This window comes from Bos javanicus, chromosome X (genome assembly GCF_032452875.1).
Source record: "Bos javanicus breed banteng chromosome X, ARS-OSU_banteng_1.0, whole genome shotgun sequence".
In the NCBI taxonomy this organism is placed as follows: domain Eukaryota; kingdom Metazoa; phylum Chordata; class Mammalia; order Artiodactyla; family Bovidae; genus Bos; species Bos javanicus.
In genome coordinates, this window is record NC_083897.1 from 124,819,522 (window position 1) to 124,845,415 (window position 25,894).

General features: G+C 43.9%; 1 long non-coding RNA gene across 1 annotated transcript in view; it reads right to left on the reverse strand.

The window, feature by feature from the left end:
• Positions 1-8,186: 8,186 nt before the first annotated feature.
• LOC133242000 (uncharacterized) overlaps positions 8,187-25,894 on the reverse strand; it is a 146,400-nt gene continuing 128,692 nt past the window's right edge. The window contains exon 3 of the long non-coding RNA XR_009734749.1: positions 8,187-8,336. This is a non-coding gene — a long non-coding RNA (uncharacterized LOC133242000). The remainder of the gene's footprint in view (positions 8,337-25,894) is intronic.

Sequence of the window (25,894 nt, forward strand, 5' to 3'; positions counted from 1 at the left end):
TGGCCCAAGTCGCTACATGCCAGCACACATACACCCTTGGATGTGACAACGGCATACGTCTCCAGATGCTGCCCAGGGTCCACTGGGGACAATCAGTGTTGGTTGAAAACCACTGCTATAGAACATAGGACACTGGGCTCAATGTTCAGTGAAGGGAAAGCATTTAGGACAGCGAGCATGTGAAGTTCCTTTTCCACTGAGCATCTTTCTTCCCTTTCAGTATAAAATAATAAGGCAGCTGACTCCTGCAAAGATGCTTTGTGCTCCATGATGGTATTAGGAACTGGCAACTAACTCTCCTATTTATCTTCAACTTATGTCCCCAGTAAGGCTTTCAAGTCAGGAAAAAAAATGTCCAATCCTTCCCAGTCCTGATTGAAGTTAAAGCTGTAGCTGTGTCTTCATTTCAGCTAGAGAGAGAAGTTTTGACTGGGACATGGCTCTTCTGCGTATCCTGGTCCAGGACCTGTGTCCTCTGTGTGTGTGTGTGTGTGTGTGTGTGTGTGTGTGTGTGTGTGTGTCGGACTGGGCAGGTGGGGTATGGGGGATGAGCTTGAGGCCAGATCAAGTTGAGGGGGTGGGGGGACAAGAGGCCAGTCACCCAAGAAAGTATGTCAACATCTGTCCATCACTACAGGCTTGGCCTGATTATTATTTTTTATGCTTCTGTAAGCACACCAATGAGGTAATGCCACTGAGCAATGTCCTCTATTGCCTGCTGCCTTTCCCACCACTGCACCACCTGATATACTAATGGAAAAGCCCAGAGTTTTGTGGGCTGAAAAGGCTTTCAGGCCCACTCAGTAGGTCACCAGTCCCACTTTCTATACATCGGCTCAGCCTGCACCAAGACAGGCTCCTCTTTCCAGGGTCCTTTCTCATACCTTTTCTGTGAGTGTGGTAGTGGTGGTGGTTTAGTCACTCAGTCATGTCTGACTCTTGTAACCCCATGAACTGTAGCCCACCAGGCTCCTCTGTCCTTTGGATCCTCCAGGCAAGAATACTGGAGTGCTTAGCCATTTCCTATTCTAGGCTGCTGCTGCTGCTGCTGCTGCTAAGTTGCTTCAGTAGTGTCCGACTCTGTGCGATCCCATAGACGGCAGCCCACCAGGCTTCTGGTCCCTGGGATTCTCCAGGCAAGAACACTGGAGTGGGTTGCCATTTCCTTCTCCAGTGTATGAAAGTGAAAAGTGAAAGTGAAGTCGCTCAGTCGTGTCCGATTCTAGTGACCCCATGGACTGCAGCCTACCAGGCTCCTCCATCCATGGGATTTTCTAGGCAAAAGTACTGGAGTGGGGTGCCATTGCCTTCTCTGTCCTACTCTAGGGGATCCTCCCAATCCAGGGGATGAACTCACATTTCCTGCATAGCAAGTAGATTCTTCACTGGTGAGCCACCTGGAGTGTGCCTCCACTTGAAAATGGCAATGGTTAACTACCTGGTTGCTAGAAAAATGGACAGATTATAAAACAAAAGTAGCAGGCACCTTGAAAACTGCCAAGTGGAGCATGATCATGCAGTCCATTCCAGGAAGAAGCCATAAACCAATGGCCTGGATCTGAAAATGACCCAATGGCATCAGTTTGTATGGAAACTTGGATGAAAGAAATCCATGCAAGTTCTGACTCCATAATGCCTGGCTTTTTCATGGAAATTCACCCAACGTGACAGCCAAGGTTTAAAAATACCTTATGTAGGTGTTCAGAATCATAAGGTCACAGGATTATGAAATGTGAGCTGGCAGAAGCATTTTCTTGTTCCTTTCTCTTCTGGCACTCTTATTTGCTTATACTAAGACTTCAATATTTATTCACTGGCTCAAAATCAACAGGTTTAAAAGGAAACTTGCAAGTCTTTATCTAGAACTTTTTATTGTCTAGAATCATTTAATGATTATTGTGCCTTTACTCAGGCCCCATAACACCAAAGGTTTCTTTTTTTCATCCAAATAGATTCATACATAGACACATTTCCCCACTTTTCATTCCAAATTCTAAAAGTTCTTGCGGTTTACCATTGCCAAGAAAGGCTGTTGTTCTCCATTAAAGCCTGGACTTCCCACTGCCCAAGGTTTATTTATTGAACAAAGTTTTATTTGTGCTGCCAGTCACTCTAATGGGCCATGAAGATGCAAAGAAGAATAAGATATAGTTTCTAATCTCAGGAAAAACATGATCTCGTTGAGGAGACAGTAAGTAATACAATGTGGTAAGTGCATTATGAAGTAGTGTGCATGGTGCTGAGGGATCACTAAAGGAGGGTAAAACCAGTCGGGGGGGGATCAAGGAAGGCTTCTGAGAGGAGGTGGGTGAGCTGAGCGCAGCTCTGGGCTGCACACTGTGTTATGTGCCAAGGGAAAGAAAAGGAAAGTGTACGATTCAACTCTACCCTTGTTGACAAACTACCCTTCAGCGAGTCAACAATATGTCAAAGAAGAAGCACTGTGTAGCAATAATGCTAAGCTGGTTCTTTGCTGTTTTTTCCTCTGTTTAAATGTCCTTTCTCTCAAGATATTTCTGTTTAAATGACACAAGAGATGAAATCCATGTAAGAGAACAATAAATTTCCTCTTTATATTCTTTCTCATTCTTTGTGACTATCAACCCATCAGATATAACCTTTAAATGCATTTATCTTTGATCCTAGTAAAGAGCCTTCTAGGCACCAGATATATGCATTCTGCTCTGCAAATAAAAGGCAAATGATGTTACCCCAAGGAGATGCCATCGATTTCATGGACGTGTGGGTTGTTGGAATTCTGTGGTGTGAAATGTGTCTATCCAGGCTACTTCATTCATTAGCTAGCTGATGAACTGTCTTATTTGCAATGGGACTGCCCACCTTGTGCGAGCCTCTGGTGATGCAAAGAGGAACGAGGCCACCCTCAACCTTAAGGAGCTCAGAGTTAGGCACAGGAGAAACCCATGGAAATAGCCACTTATGATAGGTGGCAAGTATGTGACAGACAGGTAATCACTGTTGAGGGGCAACAGGGAATGGAGCAGTTATTTGGGCTCCAGAGGGCTGGACTGGTAAGGGGGTGTTGGAGGGATGTTTGTACCGAACCCAAGGATCAACTATGAGTTTTGTAACTGAAGAAGGTAGAGAAAGGGCATTTATGGCAAAGAAAACAACAGGGGCAAAGGTCTGGAGGGAGACAAGTGCAGCAGTCTCTCCTATGACAGAGGAGGCTGAGGGGGAGAAGAGGTTCCGAAGAGACAGCTGGGCTTGGATAGCAAAGCACCTCAGGCTAACCAGGTGGAAATTGATCCTAGAGGCAGTGGGGCAAGAACAGTGGTTTTTAAGCATGAGAATGGCTCTATAAATTCTATGGTTAAATAGTGCTGTCCAAAACAGCTTTCTGGCGTGATGAAAATGTCTCTGTCTGTAACCCAGCAGGACCCCATGGGGCATTCACGAGACAGACCCCTCCCCCGTATCCTCTGCTTTAGCTCCTCTCTGGAGTACTTAGATTACTGTATCTGATGCACATTTTCTGAGCTGTTTTTCAGGCAAGAACCTGTGCGCATGCTAAGTCGCTTCAGTCACGTCCAATTCTTTGCAACCCCATGGACTATAGCCCTCCAGGCTCCTCTGTCCATGGAATTATTCTAGGCAAGAATACCGGAGTGGGTTGCCATTTCCTTCCCCAGGGGATCTTCTTGACCCAGGGATCAAACCCATGTCTCCTGCAATGCAGGTGGATTCTTTACCACTGAGCCACCATGGAAGCCCCCTGGAGCCTAAGGTCTGATAATGTTAACCCCTGTAACACCGCCCTGTTACCTCACTATCAACTGATCAGAGAACTGCTCACAAGCTGATTACACACTGTGGGATATCCCTCCCTCACCTGGCCTCTAAAAAATGCCTTATTGAAAGCCATCGGGGACTTTGGGTCTTGTGAGCACTGTCTGGGACTCCTTGCAATAACTGCTGTATTTTCCTTGAGTTGAGAACTACTAGCCTAAAGAGAGGGTGCTGTATTCAACACCCTAACCTGCCCTCTCCCCAAGAACTGACTCCTACAAGCATCCATTTTGTGTCTGTCATGGAGTCTTCTGCCAAAACTCTGCCCCCTCTTTGCCCTGCACCCTACCTTCTCACTGTGGGGTTCCTAAAACCTGTTGGCCAAAGATAGGACTGGACTTTGCCTATCAAGTGATTGGTGGGGGTGGGGGGTCGCAGAGGGCCCCTCTGGTTAGCCACATTGTATAGTGTTTCCTACCCACCAGGGGAAACCCAAGTTAAAGACGGTTGACAGGAAAGCTAATTGAGGGAGATAATTAGCAACAACTATTAGTTCTTTGGTGGCGGTATTCATATTACTGGGGATTACTCAGTAGCAGGAAAGGCCAGTCTTCTGTCAAGTCTGTTCAGCCTAATGAAGTGGAAAAGAACAACGGTTGTTTCTGCATTTGTTTTAAGGTGGAAAGAAAATACACATTCTGCAGTTGCCCTTGTTCATTTGTTGAAATGTCATTGGAAAAGATATTTCCACAGAAGAGAAAACATTTCATAGTTTTGCTGAGGGATCAAAACACATTGCTTACAGCGTCCTTTAGTTGTCAAGAGTCACCAAAGAGAACCTTCTTACCCGGGTTTCACTTAAAGCTAACAGCCTGGGGACAGAAATCAGAGGCCTTTGTTGTCTGCAAATTCTCTGGGCAGCTGAGTACAGGCCAGGCGGTGCAAGGCTTTCACAGGCTGTTCCCTGGGACATTGGGAAACACAAGCCCCCAGCGCGAACAGCTTTGGTTTTTAGCTGTTTTATTCTTTACTACAGGTCTGACCTGCTCAACGTTGTCTAAACTCGAAGCAGTCAGTTATGCTGGCTTACTTGGTGGCGGCACGCAGGTTTTCAGCCCAGATTGTCTTTGCTTCATCTGTCTGTTCACATGCAGGCAGTAGCTGGTCCTCCCTTGGGGCAGCTGAATGAAGCAAAGGCGTCCATTAATGCGGAGGGGCCAGCTGTCAGCTCCAGAACTTTCCAGTTGAGTTGGAGGCAGCGTCCCGGACGTTTTCATCTTAAACACGTGATACTTTATGCTGGGGTTTTCTCAGACTCCTCCGTATCGGCATTTGGGACTAGACTCTCTTTGGCATTGTTGGTGAGCTGTCCTGTGTGCACTGCAAGAAGTTTAGCCGCATCCCTGGTCTCTACCTGGCTTTCCAGGTGGTGCGGTGGTAAAAAATCAGCCTGCCGATGTAGAAGACCTTAGAGATATGTGTTCAATCCCTGGGCCGGGAAGATTCCCCTGGAGAAGGAAATGGCAACCCACTCCAGTATTCTTGCCTGAAGAATTCCATGGACAGAGGAACCTGGCGGGCTGCAGTCTCTGGGTCACCAAGAGCTGGGCACAACAGAGCACATGTGCACACGCACATGGATCTCTACCTGCTAGCTGCCAGTACCGCCCCATCCTGGTGACAAGCAAAAATGTCTCCAAAAGTTGCCAATTTGGGGGGAGGGGGATGAAATCATTCTAGTTCAGCACCTCTGTTGCCAACCTCCCAGCTTTTAGCCAATAATTCCAATAGGGCAACGACTGGAAGACTTGGAGCGTATGCAGCAGGGAGGGAAACGGTGGGTGAGGCAGTCTTACTGCTGCTCTGAGACGGTCCGGCCTCTGGGTGGGAAGGGGGGAAAAGAGAAATAAGAAGATATTCTACAGTGGCTAAATCCATAGCACACATCCAGGCAAGGGTGAATCTTAGCAGTGGGAGTAAGAGTGAAGGATGGATTGGGGCAACACGGGGAGAGAGAGGCACCAAGGCCAGTGGATGGACTGGAAAGGGTATGTGGGGGGAAGACTGGCACCCACATGGCTCCTCAGTTGTTAGCTTCAGGGCCCTCTACTGAGACACAGGGCTTTGGAGGAGAAATTGGTGGAACAGAGGGAGAGATTGCGGGTTAGAGATGTTGAGCTTGTGGGTTTTGAGATCCCTCTCAACAGACAGCCCAGCAGAGATAGGGAGGAGCCACTGCAACTCAGAGGCTCAAAGCTGGGGGCCAGGAGTTGGGTTTAGTGGGAACAGACATAGTATTTGAGGCTCTGCGGTAGCAAGTGTAGGTAGGAAAGAACAGCGAAGGGACTCAGCCATACGTACAGGCATCCACCCACATTTTAGTTGAAGCCCTAGGCGACTGGCAAGCTCATTAGACTTTGAGAAGCTGTGTACTATGCTAGTTGGAAAACGGCCCCAGAAAATTCCAACATGGAGCAATGTTAAGGATGTGGAGGACTCTGATATGCGTGAAAACACAGGGTTGTGTTTTCATCATCATCATTACATCCTCTTTTGTATAATGCTTGAGTAACTGAAGCATCTTCACATGTATCAGTTTAATTATAAATTACCAGGAAGGTTCTGCCCTGTCACATGACACTTATATTGGAACACTTCATACCAAGAGGGGTCTGGGCTTTCCTAATCCTGTTGCTTAGCTGAAGGTTGTGGGTCCCTCTCCAGGGTCCACACAGTCAATGCCAGAATTAAATAGGTAACAGTAGTTCACCGCACACTTGCTACTCTTCCCATCTCTGTAAGTTTTCTCCAAGCAACACTGCTTGAGCAGCACTCCCGTACATTGATCAGCTATGTACCTGCCAGGACTGCCACAAAAACAGTAACTCCTGATCACTCAACAGCCTCCATGTAAAGTATGGACCATTCTCCTTTCTAAGATGATAAAACTGAGAGATTACATCATTAATTACCCCTTTGACTGCAAATAGAGGATTCAACACAGAGAGCCAAGTCACAGAGAAAAATTTATAAAATTCCCTCTGTGCAGAGGGGCAAAGTTAGGCTAGTACTTGGGTGGCTGACTGGGAAAACGAACTGGGTTAACTGGGTCGTTTGCTCAACCCAGCCAGGAAGTGGCAAACCTGGAACTCCACCCGAGCTGTGGTCCCTGTAGAGAGGTCCTGCCATCTGCTCCCCCAGATGAGAGAGTCCCACCCTGGGTGGGGTGGTGCAATCCTAGTAGAGCTCTTAATCCCACTGCTGGGCCACACGCCAGACCCATCCTCAGAGTCCCTGGAGGCCAACTCTAGGATAAGAAGTACCACTCTGTGCTCTTTGTGTGTGCATGCTCAGTCCTGTCTGACCCTGCAACCCCATGAACTATAGCCCACCAGGCTCCTCTGTCCGTGGGATTTCCCAGGCAAGAATACTGGAGTGGGTTGCTATTTCCTTCTCTAGGGGATCTTCCAATCCCAGGGATCGAACCCGAGTCTCCTGCATTGGCAGGCAGATTCTTTACCACTGAGCCACCTGGGAAGCCCTAAGCATAGCAGAGGATGGTTTGTCTTCTACCCAGCCTTATCTCCCAGCCTCAAGCCACCTTTTTTGCTCAAATCTGCACTCAAATAAATTAACTGGTCAGGCCAGAACAGAACGACCATATGACCAAATTTTACATCATGATCTTGCAATTTCACATGAAATATAGACCAGCTTTTGGCTAAACAGGCCGAATCCCACCCCCAACGCCCACCCCCTTTTCAGGAGGTAAGACAGAAGCATGACTTCCTCCTTCGAGAGGGATCTCTGACTGACACTCACTGTTCCCAGGCAGCTTTCAAAATCCCACATGTGTGTTTCTAATTAAAATATGTCTGTCTATGAGAACGCTGGAGGGAGCAAACAATCTGGTTTTGGCTTCACTTTTAGTTAGTATGTGCTGGAAATAAACTTCCATGTTTTATCTGAGCAGCTGAGGCAGAACTCCACAGAAAGGAGGCTCTGGAGAAGAGCAGCATTAACAAAGTCCATACTCGGTCTGCATAGACCAGATGGTGGTGGTGGTGGTAGTGGTTCAGTTGCTAAGTCATGTCCAACTCTTGTGACCCCATTGACTGTAGCCCACCAGGCTCTCCTGTCCATGGGATTTCCCAGGCAAGAACACTGGAGTGGGTTGCCATTTCCCTTCTCCAGGGGATCTTCCTGACCCAGGAATTGAACCCGGGTCTTCTGCATTGCTGGCGGATTCTTTAGCGACTGAGCTATGAAGGAAGTCGCATGCACTAGGACAGACAGTTAAATGGTGAAGTACAGAACTTCAGTGCCAGGCAGGAATCAAGAGCTGCCCGCGCCTCCCGGGTCCCTGCACCCACCTCCTGAGACCCAGCCCACGTGGCCTGGCACACCCTCTGCAGGATGCCCGGCTCCAAGGCCACCATGTTTGGATTGCTCTCACCTCCTGCTGGGTGGTTGTTCCATCTTCTGAATATTCACCCTGGGTCAAGTTTATGCTTAGGGATCGAACGACCTGGGTTTCATCTGGCTCCACCATTTACACGCCTGTCACGAGGTCTTAGGTTCCTCACCTGCAAAACATGAAGTTTAAAGAAACTGTCAAGTGTTTTGCACCACAAGCAATAAATAGTTGCTGTTGTTGTTTAGTCCCTAAGTTGTGTCTGACTCTTCTGCGACCCCATGAACTGTAGCCCGGCAGGCTCCTCTGTCCATGGGATTTCCCAGGCAAGAATACTGGAGTGGGTTGCCATTTCTTCCTCCAGGGGATCTTCCCGACCCAGGGATTGAACCCAACCCAGGGATCAAACCAACCCAGGGGTCGAACCCGTGTCTCCTTCATTGCATATGGATTCTTTACCCACTGAACCACCAGGGAAGCCTTGCAAAAAACAGTACTCCTGTTTTTAAGGTTTTTTGCTCAACTATGAATAATGGACTCTGCCATCCTTGACTCCCCTTCTTCTACCAGCTAAGGCTGTTTCTTGTCCCATTGGGCTTATGGAATTGTCTAATCCAGCTATGGTTTCATCACATAGAGGGCTGAGAGGCTGAGGCTTCTTCTTCTGGGGGTGTTGTGTGGGTTCTTTACCTTTTTATCACACATCACATTTTGGAAATATATTTTTAACATGTCTCACATTTACACTGAAACCACAATCCCCATTTAATTCTGTGAATCCTTGGTTCTCCTTAAACTCTGAATCTTTTTCTTTCCAGTGCTCCTTTCCCACTGTGCAATGAAGACGTTGCATAATATTCATAGCACTACTCTTTGGTTTTCTGCTTGCTTTTGCATATCCCTGTTGGTCAGATTATAAATACTTTGGGTCTTTTTGCTTTGTGGCTAGAAATGAGAAACTTCCTGTTTCCAGGAAGTAGGTCCTCTTTCATTTCCCAGCACCCTTAAATTCTGTGTACCATGGTCAGTTGCTGTTCCCCTACCTCAGGCCCCTTCTTACCCATTAGGAACTGGAGTTCAAGTTTAACTGTTTTTTCTTCATAACTGTAAGCTGTTATGTTTGATGACATGATATTATGCCACTGATTCGAGTGCATAATGACCTTAGTGTATGTGTAAGTCATCTGGCTCTGTGTAACAAATTACCCTAAAATGTAACAACTTACAAAAAACATTTAGATCTCAGAATTTCTTTGGTTCTCTCACAGGCTGCAGTCAAGGTGTTGGCTAAAAGCTATAGTTAACTCAAGGCTCAAGTGGAGGAGAATCCACTTCTAAGTTCACTCAAGTGGTTCTGGGCTGGTTTCAGCTCCTGGCAGGCTATTGGACTGAGGGTCTCAGCTTTTTGTTGGCTGTTGGCCAGAGGCCTCCCTTTGTTCTTTGTCTTGTAGGTCCCTACATAGGCTACCTCACAATATGGCATCTGAGAGAGCAAGCAAGAAAAGCCAGAGAGAAAGTAAAGTTGAAGTAACAATCTTCAAAACTTAATCTTGGAAGTAATATCCCATCGCTTCTGCCATGCTCTATTTGGCAACAGCAAGTCACTAGGTCCAGCCCTCACTCAAGGGGAGGGAACCACATAGGGTGTGACCACCAGCAAGTAGGAATTGTGGGGCCATTTTGGAAGTTGCCAACCACAGTGTACGATACAATGTGGCATGAAATTAAGACATTCACATGGATTTAAGCAGCAAACTGTTTGGAGATCACTGCTCTTTGCCAGATCCCTGTCTGGGTTCTATAGCATAACCTTCTGAACCTCCCTGCATACAATTAAGTGTAGCCTGGTCCAGACTTCTGTTTTTTCCTGGCCTGAAAGTCTAGCTTTTAAGACTTTGCTTCTCCTAGTCTAGTCCTTCCTATTGCCCGATAACCTCTTGTTCTGACCCACGAGATAGATTCAGCTATATGTTGTTAGGCCAGAGCAACCAATAAAATCACAGAGAAATAGATTCATTAAGTGGATAATGGCTGGTTTTATTAGATAAAAATGACAGCTATGAGAGACTTTTAGTTAATTTTTCAATTTTCCAAAATTTTTTGGTTGGGTTTTGTTTGTTGGTTGGTTGGTTGAACTATAGTGTAGGGGATTAGAGTATACCATCCCGAAATTGTCACTTTGGCTTAAAACTTATTTGTTCTTCTTTTTTTTTTTAACCCCCACCCCTTAAGACTTATTTGGGCCGAAAAGTGAGAAATAGCAGATATCAAAAAAAATTTTTCTGCCTTCCCCACCATTTGCATAAAAGTGGGACATAAAGTTCCTCTTGTAAAAAGTGTCTCCCTGTCTCATACCAGGAAGAGAAGGACAATTCTTAGATTCTTAATCATTGCAGACAACTCTAGACTCTTATGAGCCCAGAGACATCATTGAGAGGAATCTACATCACAAAGTTTACTAAATAACTGTTATCTTCTATTAGTTTCCCCCCTCAATATTTACTTTCCCATTGTTTGCCACCCATAAAAGCCTATACTTTTTGACTTATCACTTTGCTTTTTGTCTTATCACTTTTTGACATATTTATTGTTCTTTGTTAAGATGCTATATAAGCCCCAAGTTCTAGCCCCTGCATTGAGTCACTCATCACTGAGTTTCTCCCACATTTATACACTCTGATGTATTAATTTTTTCTCTTGTTAGTCTGTCTTTTGTCAGTTTTATTTCCAAGGCCCCAACTGTAGAATCTAGAAAGGTAGAAGAAAAGTCTTTTCATCCTCCCCTGCAATAGACACAACTGAAAAGTTGGTTCTGGTATGTTTAGGAAGGCTTCTTAAGAGCCCATTTTGAAGTTCACCATTTCAGTCAAAAAAGAAGAGAGGAGGATTATCAACAGGCAAGAAGGAAGACTAGGAGAAATGATGACTACATGCAGTGTCTTAGCTGCAATCCTAGAACAGAAAAAGGACATTAATGGAAAAACTGGTGAAACCCAAATAAAGTCTGGGGTTTGGTTAATTACAATGCATCAGTGTCAGTGTCTTCATTTTGCCAAATATGCTACAGTCATGAAGATGTTAACCAGGGGAAAACTGGGTGAGTTGTTAAAAAATAAACAGGGGAAATTCAGGGAATTTTTCATGCTCTGAAAAAAGCCTTCCAAAAAAAGTGTCAGGACATAGTTTTTGTTTTGCTTTGAGGAGGATGTGATTCCAACATCACTTCTCCTTCCTCCCCTGTTCAGATGCCATCTGTTAGGTCAAGACTGTAAGGCAAGCATTTTCTAGGAGAACCACATATTTCCTAACTCAGAGTGGTTTGAAACAGATATTTCCAGGCAACCATTTTGGGACACGATCCATTTCCAAGCTGAGAAACTCCACACACACCCTCATGTGTATTTGCTAATATCTTCCAAATACGTCACTTTCTATTGTAGTAATAGTGTTTCATCACAAACCTATGAAGTGCTGGCTTCAGTGGCTTCACAGAAGGATATACTGTTATCAGAAGTGGTTGGCCAAACCCCTAGATGAATGAAGATGTGAATTTCACTTTGCGGCATTTTCAGCATGAGTCCACATAATCAAATACTCCCGTTTTCAGACATGATTTTTTCATTTATTCTGGATAACTACTGCTGGGAAGTTTCCCACTGCAGGGGCAGGTACAGATACATTTGGCAAATTCCTTATAGAGCATATATAACGAGCCCCTTCCGTTTATGACCGCCAGATCAGCAAATGACATGTTCAGATGCTGTCTCCTCACTGTGACATGTTCCTGCAGCTAGGCACTGGCCAAAGCTTGTTTTTTCCGGGAGTAAACCTTCCAGCAAGTAAATAATTACTGAGGGTTTCCCCCAAGGTGTTTTCCAAGGTAATGTGTGCAAGTATAGTTAAAGGTGTTCTGAACATGTGTTCTCTCTGAAGGAGAAAAAGAACATTTAAGAATCTGCTGCTTTTTAATATATTAATAGCATGTGTTTGCTCACTTCAGGAGAGACTGTGGCAAGGCTTTTAAAGGATCTGACTTTCATTCAGGATCATGGCTGTTTTAACACTTGTTGGACCAGCGTTAAAGAAAATGAAGCTGATCCATATAGCCAGTGTCTCCCTTGCAAGAAGAAAGGTTAATACAAATCAATAAGTAAACCTTGGTTCAGGATGAAGTTACTAATGATACAATTGTTAGAAAAAATCTGAAATGGTAAAAAAAAATTTTAATGTGCTTAATTTCCTTCCTTTATAGATCCTGTTGTTCTTATGCTGTAAATAGCCTTCTAATTCTTTACCTGCTCGTCTCTGCCAGACAGACCACATGTATATGCCATGGTCGTGGACATGGAAGGACTAACTTCTATTTTATAGCTCCAGGACCTTATGGGATACGGTCTTCGTGGGCTCACCAGGTTGCAAGGCTGAGGTCCTTGATTTCCCTACAGAGTTCTAGCGTCCTCTCCTTGGGGCTGTTTTACTGTTTGGTGTCACAAGCCACAGAGATCAAGAGAACAGGAACTGTCTCCAAGAGAATGCCCACAATACGTAGTTATTGGCATTTTCAATGATATGATATCAATGATACTATCATCCTGGGTTTCTCTATCTTAGTGCTACTGACATCTGAACACACTAGATGCCAGTAGCACCACCCAAATCATGACAACTGAAGTGCCTTCAGATATTGCCACATGTCTCCTGGGGGGTCACAACAACCCACCCCCACTTCTCCCTACCCCCTACCTTGGAGAACCACTGCTGTAGTCAGCCAGACAGAAATCTCTGATCCAGAGAACTAGGGAATAGGCAAAAAAGATAAAATACAAAGAATGGCATTTCAGGTTTAAAGGCGTAAAAAAAGCCACATGTTACTGTCTTTTTAACACCAGCAAGACACTACAAATGCAGGCTGTAGGGCAGATGCACAGGATCTCTGCAGAGAGATGGCCATATTCTTTGCCAAACCCCTAGGTGGCCTTGGGGACCCCTGGAGAAGGCAGCCAGGATGCAGCCTGTGGATGCAAAAGCCATGCCTGAGAACAGGGTAAAGGAACCCATGCGTCTCTAACTAACCCAGCGCAGGAGAGGAAGGTACTAAGAAGGCAGAGCTGAAAAGCTACTGGTTTCTTGAGTCATTTTTTTTAATTGAGGTAAAATTCACCCAACATAAAGTCACCATTTTAACCACTTTAAAGTGTATGGTTTATGGTTTTTGGTACATTTACAATGTTGTGTAGCCATCACCTCTAATTTCAGAGCATTTTCATCACCACAAAAGAAATCTGCACCCATTAGGCAGCTGCCCCCTTCCCTCTTCCCCAGACCCAGACAGTCACTCACGTACTCTATGCCTGTCTGTGGACTGACTTATACTGGAATTTCATGTAAATTCATGTAAATACAATAACAGAATATGCAGCCTTTTTTATCTAGCTTTTTCATTTGATATAATCTCTCCAAGGTTCATTCATGTCATAGCATGTATCAGGACCCCAGTCCTTTTTACTTACCAAGTAATATTCAATTATATGGATTTACCACATTTTCTTTATCCATTGCTCAGTTACATTTCCTCAGGACATTTGCACTGTTTTTCCCAGCTATTGTGATAGAGCTGCTATGAACATGTATGTACACATTTTTGTTTGAATACCTGTTCTCAATTCTTTTAGGCATATACCTAGAAGTGAAATTGCTAGGTTAGATGGTAATTTGATGAAGAATAACCAATTTTTAATCTGGAAATCTAAAGAGGTTGATTTTTTTTTAAGATTATTAAAAAAAATCTATCAGGGACCAGACTCTGATACTATAATTAGGGCTTCCCTGGTAGCTCAGGGATAAAGAATTTGCCACAATCCAGAAGCCCCAGGAAACATGGGTTTGATCCTTGGGTCGGAAACATCCCCTGGAGAAGAAAATGGCAACCAACTGCAGTATTCTTGCCTGAAGAATTCCATGGACAGAGGAGCCTGGTGGGCTCAGTCCACAGGGTCGCAAAGAGTCGGATACGACTGAAGTGACCTAGCAGCAGGGACCAGACATGAAAACAACATCAATGTGGCTTTGAAACACCCTGGAATAAGCCTTTTCAACACTGGGTTTCAAATGGTCTTTGGCAGTTTCTGGATAGGCTTCAAGAGAACTGAAAACCTCTGGAAACGGGGTATCAATTCTGTATGTGTGCAAATGTGAACTTTGCTAGGGAGAAGATTAATAGTTTTCAGTAGAATCTCATAGGGGTCTGTGACTCCCCCAAACCTGGAAACTTCTGCATTAGAAATATCACTCAGTTGCTTTAAGAAAAAATAGTGTTGAAAAAAAGAAAAAATCATGTGGCTAAACATATTACAAATTTATTTGTCAATTATACCTTCATAAAGTTGAAAAAAATAGTTTGGAAGTCTTCATTTTAATGCTTGGGAGTGGTGTGATTCTTAGCAAACATCCACATTTCTGAGCTTCCCTGTGTATAAAGTGGAAGCAGTGACAAGACCTATCACGCTGTGTGATCATGAAGTCAGGTCATCTCTGTAGACCTGAGATGGATGGAAGAGAGCTTGGGACACGGTGCTGCTCTAGATGTGCAGACTGCCCTGGGGGGTGGGTGGGTGGAGATCATCAACCTGTGCTCAGAATATCTCCAAGTTCTCTACTTTAATGACTGTGTCTTGATGCCTTGTCTTCTGTAGAGAAGACCAAGCACCACAGCAAATTCTTTGGCTGCTAAAAATAGACATATAAAAGCAAACTGCACTTAATATTCTAAGAAATCTCTAAATAATCTCTTTTTTGGTCAAGCTACATGGCTTTTGGGATCTTAATTCCCTGACTACAGATCAAACCCAGGCCCTCGGTAGTGAAAGGGCAGGGTTCTAACTACTAGACCACCAGGGAATTCCCTCTCTTAAAATAGTTCATTTTTAGGAGAAAACTGATATAATTAAGTTAATAAATTCAAATCCCTCTCCTAACAAGCTGAGTCTCTCTTCCACTCCTGGGTTTGGGTGCCGATCAATTTTGGTTTTTTCCTATTTTCTTTCTTTCTTTTTTTTTAAATCCAGTTTCTGTTCCTAGATCAGATTAGTCACTCAGTCGTGTCCAACTCTTTGCGACCCCATGAATCGCAGCATGCCAGGCCTCCCTGTCCATCACCAACTCCTGGAGTTCACTGAGACTCACATCCATCGAGTCAGTGATGCCATCCAGCCATCTCATCCTCTGTCATCCCCTTCTCCTCCTGCCCCCAATCCCTCCCAGCATCAGAGTCTTTTCCAATGAGTCAACTCTTCGCATGAGGTGGCCAAAGTACTGGAGTTTCAGCTTTAGCATCATTCCTTCCAAAGAAATCCCAGGGCTGATCTCCTTCAGAATGGACTGGTGGGATCTCCTTGCAGTCCAAGGGACTCTTGAAGAGTCTTCTCCAACACCACAGTTCAAAACCATCAATTCTTCGGCGCTCAGCTTTCTTCACAGTCCAACTCTCACATCCATACATGACCAAAGGAGAAACCATAGCCTTGACTAGACGAACCTTTGTTGGCAAAGTAATGTCTCTGCTTTTGAATATGCTATCTAGGTTGGTCATAACTTTCCTTCCAAGGAGTAAGCATCTTTTAATTTCATGGCTGCAGTCACCATCTGTAGTGATTTTGGAGCCCAGAAAAATAAAGTCTGACACTGTTTCCACTGTTTCCCCATCTATTTCCCATGAAGTGGTGGGACCGGATGCCATGATCTTTGTTTTCTGAATGTTGAGCTTTAAGCCAACTTTTTCACTCTCCTCTTTCACTTTCATCAAGAGGCTTTTTAGTTCCTCTTCACTTTCTGCCATAAGGGTGGTGTCATCTGCATATCTGAGGTTATTGATATTTCTCCCGGCAATCTTGATTCCAGCTTGTGTTTCTTCCAGTCCAGCGTTTCTCATGATGTACTCTGCATAGAAGTTGAATAAACAGGGTGACAATATACAGCCTTGATGAACTCCTTTTCCTATTTGGAACCAGTCCGTTGTTCCATGTCCACTTCTAACTGTTGCTTCCTGACCTGCATACAGATTTCTCAAGAGGCAGATCAGGTGGTCTGGTATTCCCATCTCTTTCAGAATTTTCCACAGTTTATTGTGATCCACACAGTCAAAGGCTTTGGCATAGTCAATAAAGCAGAAATAGATGTTTTTCTGGAACTCTCTTGCTTTTTCTATGATCCAGCGGATGTTGGCAATTTGATTTCTGGTTCCTCTGCCTTTTCTAAAACCAGCTTGAACATCAGGAAGTTCACGGTTCACATATTGCTGAAGCCTGGCTTGGAGAATTTTGAGCATTACTTTACTGTTCCTAGATAGTTGGAGTTAAATAAGAATGGTTATCCCAGGGCACCATCATCCATCCAGCTGGGCAAGCCAGAAGATCATAGTGTTATCTATGAGGCCCCTTTCTCTCCTACCCACGCCCGCCCTTCCATTGAATCCGTATCACTACCTTCCCATGATAGCTCCCTAGCTCAATTCTCCCATTCTCTTTCTTTCTCTCCTAAATTACAAAATCGGCCTTCTAAATGACCCCCTGCATTTCATGTCCCTAATCCCTCAACAGCATCCATTGATTCTCAATGCTGCCCAGGTGATCTTTTTACACTGCCAACTTGATGAAGCCACCTTTCTAGAAAGGCTTCAATGACACCACTTTGTTCTCTGCATAAAAATCAAAATGGTAGCAGAGAATACTCTATATTCCATTTTATATACTTTTCAATCTGGCATTATCTCCCATCATCCTCACATCTCTTTAGAGTTAGTCCCCATTTCTCAAGCATGCCAAGCTCCTTCCCACCTCAGGATCTTTGCACATCCTGGTCTCTCTGCCCAGAATGCTCCCCACCGCTCTCTCCTTCATCTGCTCACACCAATTGACCTTTGAGGTTTTAAGTCAAACATCACATTCTCAGAAACACAATATCTTAACCTCCTACTCACAGGCTAAATGAACTTTTCCTACTATGATTCTCATTGTACTTGTTACAATTATACATTTACAGTTTATCTGATTATTGAATCATAGCTTGTCTCACTCAGAATAGAAATTCTAAGAGGGCAAGAACTTTGTTTTTGCTTTATCACTGTATTGCCAGCACATTATAGTGTATATACACATGTAATCTCTGAATGAAAGAAGGTAAAATTCACCTGTAATGCTAAATATGTAAAATTCTGACACTCAATTTACCTAAAGAAGAAAAAATGCTATTGAGAGACTTACATCAGTGGATCTCAAAGAGTGGTCCCCAGAAACCCAGCAGTCCCCAACACTTTCAAGGGTTCCATGAAGTCAAAACTATTCTCATAATATTTCAAAGATGGTATTTGTCTTTTTCACTGTGTGGATATTTGCACTAGTGTTACAGGGCGATGGGAAGTCAACTTGCAGGCACCCGATCATGAATCAAGGTGATAGCACCAAACTGGTGATTGTGTTCTTCACCACTGTGCACTTGAAGGAAAAACAAATGCTGGTAAGAATTATTACTTTTAAATTACTTTTTATTACTTTTACATTCAACTCTTGCATACACATCTTAAATTCTGTGTGATGAAATGAGAAGTGTGTCTATAACATTTCTGCATACCAGTGTTCATGTATTGTCTCAAGGAAATGCACTCAGTGACTGAGGTGTCAGTATTTGAGTTGCCAGTTAAGCTGGCTGTTGTTTTCATGTAATGCCATTTTAACTTGAAAGGTGACTGACAATCAATGATTTTGGAGACTTAGGAATGAGGCAGACATTTTCTTACAAATGAACAAAATGAGTCTATCACTTTAAGGAAAACAGTTGACAGTTTTTGTTGCCAGTAATAAAATTTCAGTTTTCAAGTGACAATTAAAATTTTAGAAAATCTGAATCTGTTCCCATGGGCTTAACAGCTTCACAAAACTTACAGGTGTCTCTGATGAGATCAGCGGTACTATTAATGTGTGTGTTTTATTAAATTATATAAGGAAGATCCACCTAACTCAACAAACCAGTATTTCCCTGACCAATATATGATGCTAGAAAATCATGCATGGTTAAAATATTCATTCAAAATGTCAGATAAACAAATGAATTTTAATGTAACCAAGTCTGAAAAGCTAATTATTATGGTTTTAAATCTCATAATGCATCTTTTCTTTAAGAAACCAGCACATTTGATATGGTTTTACAATGGAATAATACTCAGCCATAAAAAAGAATGAAATAATGCCATTTGCAGCAACATGGATGGACCTAGAGATTATCAGACTCAGTGAAGTAAACCAGAGAAAGACAAATATATAATATCGCTTATATATGGACTAAAAATGATACAAATGAACTTATGTACAAAACAGAAATAGACCCATGGACATAACAAGCTTAAGATTACCAAAGGGGAAGGGGGGAGGGATAAACTAATCTTGAAACTAATACAATATTGTAAATCAAATATGCTTCAATTTTAAAAAATTACGACATTTCCCAACTTGGCCATGGTACTGAAGAATATCCACAACTATCTAAAAAAGCTATTAATATACTCCTCCCATTTCCAACTACATATCTGTGGGAAACTGAGTTTTTTTTCACATTTTTCAACCAAAACACTTTCACAGTGTATTAAATACAAAAGCAAATATGAGAATCCAGCCGCCTCTATTAAGGCAGACTACAAAGATGTATTTAAAGCCTTTCTTCTTAATAAGTTTTTTTTCTTTCTTTTTATTTTTTATTTACTTATTTATTTATTTTATTATTACTATTATTTTTTCCTTTACAATATTGTATTGGTTCTGCCACACATCAACATGAATCCGCCACGGGTATACACATGTTCCCCGACCTGAACCCCCCTCCCCCCCACCTCCCTCCTGTATGTATAATAAGTTTTTTTATTTTAGAAAATAGCTATTTTCATAAAAATATGTTAACACGTTACTTGTTTATTACAGTTATTTTAAGTGACAGTTATCATGTACCAATGCCTGTTTCATAGTATGCATAACATAAAGGTGAGGGAAGATGTCAAAGGATAAATGTCAATAGAAGGACAACTCATTTATTTGGTTACTAATAATTTAAGTACTAATCATAAAATACATTTTTGATATTGAAAAAAAAAGTAACCTGGGCTTCCCTGGTGGTCCAGTGGTTAAGAATCCATCTGCCAATGCAGGGGACATGAGTTCAATCCCTGCTGGGAAGATTCTACACGCCTCATGGCAACTAAGCCCACGTGCCTCAAGTACTGAATCCCTTAAGCCTAGAGCCTATACTTCAAAACAAGAAGCCACTGCAATGAGAAGCCTGTGCACCACAACTAGACAAAACCCATGGCATGCAGCAACAAAGACCCAGCACAACCAAAAATAAAATATAAATCTTAAAAAAAAAAAAATATCTGACAAGACTGGCCCATGGATGGACTGCTCTTTGTTATATTAGCCTCTATATTTTCTATGCTTGAAATATTTCTTGATAAAATAAAAGAAGCAAACCATGCTCATAAATTGGGGAAATTAAGTGATAACTCAGGGGATGACAGAGGATGAGATGGTTGGATGGCATCACCGACACAATGGACATGAGTTTGAGCAAGCTCTGGGAATTGGTGATGGACAAGGAAGCCTGGCATGCTGCAGTCCATGGGGTTGCTAAGAGTTGGACACAACTGAGTGACTGAACTGAACAAAGTGGGAACTAAAGGGTAGAGTCTTCCAAACCATATAATTTTAAAATGTATTCTTTATCCATGTGCTTTTATAATTTTTCCCAAACCTATGATAGAATAGGTTTTATCTGGAAGCCAGGCCTCTCCTCCCACCTGTCAGTTTTAGGACCCCTGTCTCTGGGGGTTTACTCAGGGGAAGACAGCAGAGACCCCCAGATGTCCAGCTCCCAGCACCCTGCATGGGGGTCCTCCAGGGCATTTATGACAGAGCTCTACCCAAGTCTTCACCGCTCCCTGCCTCCCACCCACACACCATACACACACACTCACAGCCCTACTGATTGTTTTTGTAGAAGGATTGACTGCTAACGGAAGCCCGCTTAGTTCAGGGGCAAAGATTTGGTTTCCTGGCAGTGCTGGCCATGGCGCCAGAACCTACACTCTCCACTTTCAGCCATTTCAGCTTCTGAGACCTTCCACTGGCTCCCCTCTACAGAAGTGGTCAAAGATGTTTGTATTTTGTCGTTGGTGAAGATGACGACAGAACTGATCAAAAAATGCCACTCTAACACTTCCAGCTCTTAACCCTATCACTGTCCCAAATATTTTCCTGGGGAATTTGTTCTATTATACATACAGGCCTTTATGTTCGGTAAAGTTCATGTATAACAAAACAGACAGATCTTCAATGTACCATTTCGTAAGTCTTGACAAATGTATACCACACCACCTAAATCCTGTGAAACTGGTCATTATTTTCACTCTAGAAAGATCCCCCTTACCCTTTTCTTCCCAGCCCCAATCTCTACCCTCTTCTCCTTAGAGGCAATCAGTTTGATTTCCCCAGCTTACTGAGTTTTGAAGTGTATCTGGGAATTGGTGAGCGAGGAAGCACAGTTGTGAGAGTTCCTATTCACTAGATATGTTGAGTTGTGGATTTATCCTAAGGGGCTCTGCCCAATCTCCAACTGGAGGCCAAATTCTCACAAATGAGCTTTTGATTAAGGTCTAACTGAAATCCATTTCCCCTCAAGTTACTTCTGTTTCCATGGACATAACCCTGGCACTATATCCAGGAGATGTCAGTGCTTAAGGGCCAAAGAGGAAAATATATAGCTAAGTAAGGAAATCAAGACTCAAAGTTTAAAATCTAGCTCTGTTTTGAAACTCATCATTTTTTAAAGGTTTCTTTATTTTTAATTGAAGGATAATTGCTCTACCACATTGTCTTGGTTTCTGCCATACACCAACATGATTCAGTCACAGGTATACATATGTCCCCTCCCTCCTGAACCTTCCTCCTGAAACTCACCATTTTTATGTCCATGTTTTATAACAAGAGGCTGCAGACAGGAGATCTAAATTTTAAGCTAGTCCCCTGGACTAGCTATGACCTTGGATAAATTACTTCCCATCCCTGAACTTCTTCCAGCTATAAAGTGAATATTGCTGTATTGATTCCCACTCTAATGGGTAGCATAAATCTCGCAGCCACAGAATTTGGAACAATGGCTTGTTTATGTGCATAGTTCAGCCTCCCTCAGCTTCAAGGAAAGAAAAAGTGATCCTGGTGTATGATGTCTAATGAAATGAAAGTAAGCTCCTTCAATCCCAGTAAAGAAGCATTGAAGAGCAGATTCGATGACAAAATTACCCTTAAACGCAAGGGCCCCTTCAGGAGGGATGGCAGAATTCTCACAATTTTATTCATTATCAGATAAATCTGCTTATTTTATATTTCCTGCCAGACTATCGTTCAGATGTCATTAGTCATACATATGCAAAAAAAGCCATGCTGTCTTCCTAACTCTGCTGAAGTCACTTCTGTATTGTTCTGTTCATTAGAATGTTCAGGAAGGATCCACTTTTATTTGGTTCGCACAATAAAATAGCTGCAAATGGTAATGATTCCCAAACAGTACTTTGTTCCCAGGGAATCACACGTCAGAACATTGAGGGGGCTGGCTTCTGTGGTGGGAGCTCAGCTGGACCATTTGTTCTGACAGAAACCAGCTCTGCCTGGGAGGGAGCCATTCTGCTTGGCAGCCTGGGGAAACCAGAGCCTCCTTTTTCTCCCTGTTGGAATCTGTGTCCCCTGCGTAGCCTTTGCTTCCAGCCCCTCTCTTTCCTACTCTTCTCCAGCCCATGAGGATTCAAGTAGAACATCAATGTGAATATCTCCCCCGCACCCCCCAAAAAAAGCAATCACAAAGTCCATAAGCAGGAAGGTATAGAAAACGTTATCTGTTTCTGAGTGAACTCCAGGTTAGGAGACAGTCACAAGAGTACATCTTTTCTGTACTCAGTGACTCCCAGTACTGTACAGGGATTCATGGCGCGTGTCCAGCCTGAGGTGGGGACTCAGACCCTCAGTGTGAGGCTGCAAGTGGAGAGTGGGAATGCTGGAGAGAGATTTAGAGGATCCTGCTTCCAATGCCTGAACCCTGTTCCCTGAGCTTCTGTATCCTTGGCTGGAACTGGGAAAGGAGGACCCACATGCATCTAGAAGTCATCTGAGACTTCAATGCATATAATTCCTACCTGAGGGTCTTGTGAAAAGGCAGATTCCGATACACCAGGCCCTGCATCTCTCACAAGCTCGCAGGGGATGCTGAGGCTGCTGGTGTCACTCGGTATAACGTGGAAAGAAACCTGGGCTCCGAGCAGTCAGGAGAAGACCCAGTGTCACACAGCTGGTGAGCATCAGAGCAGAAAGCTGAACCCAGGAGGATCTGGTTCCCTAGGAAATGAAGGGTGTGAATTAAAGTGGGACTTCTCAGAGCATGCTCATCACCTGGGAACCTACCAAAAACGCAAATTCTTGGGCTCCAACTCAGATCTACTCAATCAAATCTCCTTGGATGGGAGGGGGGAGGGAGAAGATCAGGCAGTGGGGGTCAGCTGCAATCTACAGTCACCCCACCCCACCTTGGGTGATTCTGCTGCACTTTCCCCTTTGAGAAGCACTGAATTAGATCACTGCGCCTCAGATTCTACTGTGCACATGAATCCCTGGTTCAGTTTAGTCACTCAGTCGTGTCTGACTCTTTGCAACCCCATGGACTGCAGCATGCCAGGCTTCCCTGTCCATCACCAACTCCCAGAGCTTAATCAGACTCATGTCCATTGAATGGGTGATGCCATCCAACCATCTCATCCTCTGTCATCCCCTTCTCCCATCTTCAATCTTCCCCAGCATCAGGGTCTTTTCCAATGAGTCAGTTCTTTGCATTAGGTGGCCAAAGTATTGGAGCTTCAGCTTCAGCATCAGTCCTTGCAATGAATATTCAGGGCCGATTTCCTTTAGGATGGACTGGTTTGATCTCCTTGGAATTCCTGGAGATCCTGTTAAAATGCAGCTTGTGATTCTGCGAGTCCAGAGAATGGCATGAAATCATGCATTTGCTGCATGCTCCCAGGACCATACTTTGAGCAGCAAGGAAGTGGATGGTCTTTCACTCCAGTGAGGAGAATGTTGTCTGTGGGCTTTACACTTCACAGGCAGACAGAAGAGGAGGGCATGGCAACCCACTCCAGTATTCTTGCCTGGAGAATCCCCATGGACAGACAAGCCTGATGGGCTACAGTCCACTGGGTCGCCAAGACACGACTGAGTGACTAAGCACAGCACAACATAACAGATAGGGTATGGAAAAAGAAGCAGAGTACATTCCCGAACTAAACTGCAGAACTGGCTCTAGCCAGAAAGCTTGGGATTCAATCTAAAAATTCAAACACCAAGAACAGACTTATGGACACAGCAGGGGCGGGGTGGGGAGGGGAGGAAGGAGAGGGTAGGACAAATGGAGAAAGTAACATGGAAACATACACTCTGTGTGTGTTATTGCTCAGTCATGTCTGACTCTTTGCAACCCCATGGACTATAGCCCGCCAGGTTCCTCTGTCCATGAAATTCTCCAGGCAAGAATATTGGAGAGGGTTGCCATCCCCTTCTCCAGGGCATCTTCCTGAACCAGGGATGAAACCCATGTCTCCTGCATTACAGGCAGATTCTTTACCATCTGAGCCACCAGGGAAGCCCAAAATTGACATATTTCTCCTACAGAGACCCTGGGATTCATAGCCTTGCTCCATATTTTCTCTGCGTGGGTGGGGGATGGGGGCCCTGCCAGTCCATCTTCTCTATGAAATAGCGCATTCAGCCAGTCACTTGACTCTTGTGGAAGAATGCTTGGTCCCAGAGAACATGCAGTTCCTTTGTGTTCCAAGTTCAGGTTCAGTAGAGAGGAGCAGCTGAGTGATAAACACACTCTACTGATAAACACGCTTGGGTTGCTGTGACCTGCTTTGACTTGTTCTCCTCACCGTCCCATGAACTTGACTTCAGCAGGATCAGTGCGACACTTTCCCCCAAGAAAGGCCTTTCTCCATCACAGGGATGAGGGGGGGCCTTGTTCCATCCTTCTCAGCTGAGCCTCTAATCCTTTCCCAGCTAATACTGGACTTTCCTTCTGAATTCCCTGTGTCTCTCAATGCTGTTTCCTTTGTAATGCCAAGCCTTCAACCTCACAAAACCAGATCCATCAAATAATAATAACCTGCTTTTACTACGCCCTCCCTCTTGGGGACATTCATCACTTCTCACCTTGAATTTTCTCTTTGCTCTATGGCTGGCTGCCCACTGGCTTGATGATTCTGGGAGGCCACAGGGAAGGGGAGAAATTGTTTCATAGTCGTGTAGATTTTCTATGTAGACATGTGGCTAATCAGGTGTGCTGAGCTGCCAGGAAGGGTGTCAGCAGGTAAAACTTTCAGCAGCTGGGCAGGGACTGCCCTGCTCCTGAGACCTGGGCCATGCTGATGGTTCCAAGTTCTTTAGAATCCACTGTGAGGCCAAGATGCGTGCTCGGTCACTCAATTGTGTCCGACTCTTTGCAACCCTATGGACTGTAGCCCACCAGGCTTCTCTGTCCATGGGATTTTCCAGGCAAGAATACTGAAGCAGGTTGCCATTTCCTAGGCCAGGGGATCTTCCTAACCCAGGGACTGAACCCATTTATCCTGCATTGGCAGGTGGATTCTTAACCACACTAAAGCTCCTGGGAAGCCCAAGGCTAGGGTGTACTTCTCTTTATTTTTGCATCCATACCTAGCACAGTATCTGGTATAGGAAGGAGTCACACATTTGTATTGACCACATTTTTTAAAGGATTTTTTTTTTGACGTGGACCATTTTTAAAATCCTCATTGAATTTGTTACAATATTGCTTCTGTTTTATGTTTTGGTTTTTTGGCCATGAGGCATGTGGGATCTTAGTCCCCTGACCAGAGATCAAACTCACACTCCTTGCAGTGGAAGGTGAAGTCTTAACCACTGGACTGCCAGGGAAATCCCTGAATACATTTTTTAAAGTTTGAAAAATATGGTCTAAGTTTTTACTATTATTGGATGCAATCTTCATTTCCTTATTTTCCCTTAGCCATCAAATCATGTCGATGTTTCCTTTCTAAGATGCTGTCAAATGGAAAGCATTCAAAGTTTGTATGTTATTTCAAGCAATATTTCTACAACCATACCATTAACCTGGATTAATTTTTATCACTTGCTCTGCATCTAAAACAGCCCTGTCAGGTGGAACTTCAGGCTGTGATGCAAATGTTCCAACAGACACAGTGCAGCATGAACCTCAGTCCGCTGTGATCTGGCATCACGGCTGGGTGCCCTGGTACCAAGAGTACAGTCCCTGGTTTAATAGACTGAGTAGGAAAGTGGAACCTGTTTAATCTGGAGCTTGATTGACGTGACTCCTCAAGAGGAAAGTCAGACGCTAGTTGTCTTGGCATAGGGCAATTTTTTCTGACTGCACTGCAGATCCATCCCGGAAATTCACTACGTTGGCAGTTTCCTCTATGGTGGACCAACTGGCAATTGCTGTGGTCTAATTCAGCAATTCGTAGTCACAGTTTGGTATATTTCTTCAACAAGGCCACTGAGTAGCTGGGGTTTGCTTATGGTATTTGAACTGAAGCAAAATAAATCAGATGACATTCACTACTCCATACTGTCTTATTTTCTAACTCAAGGA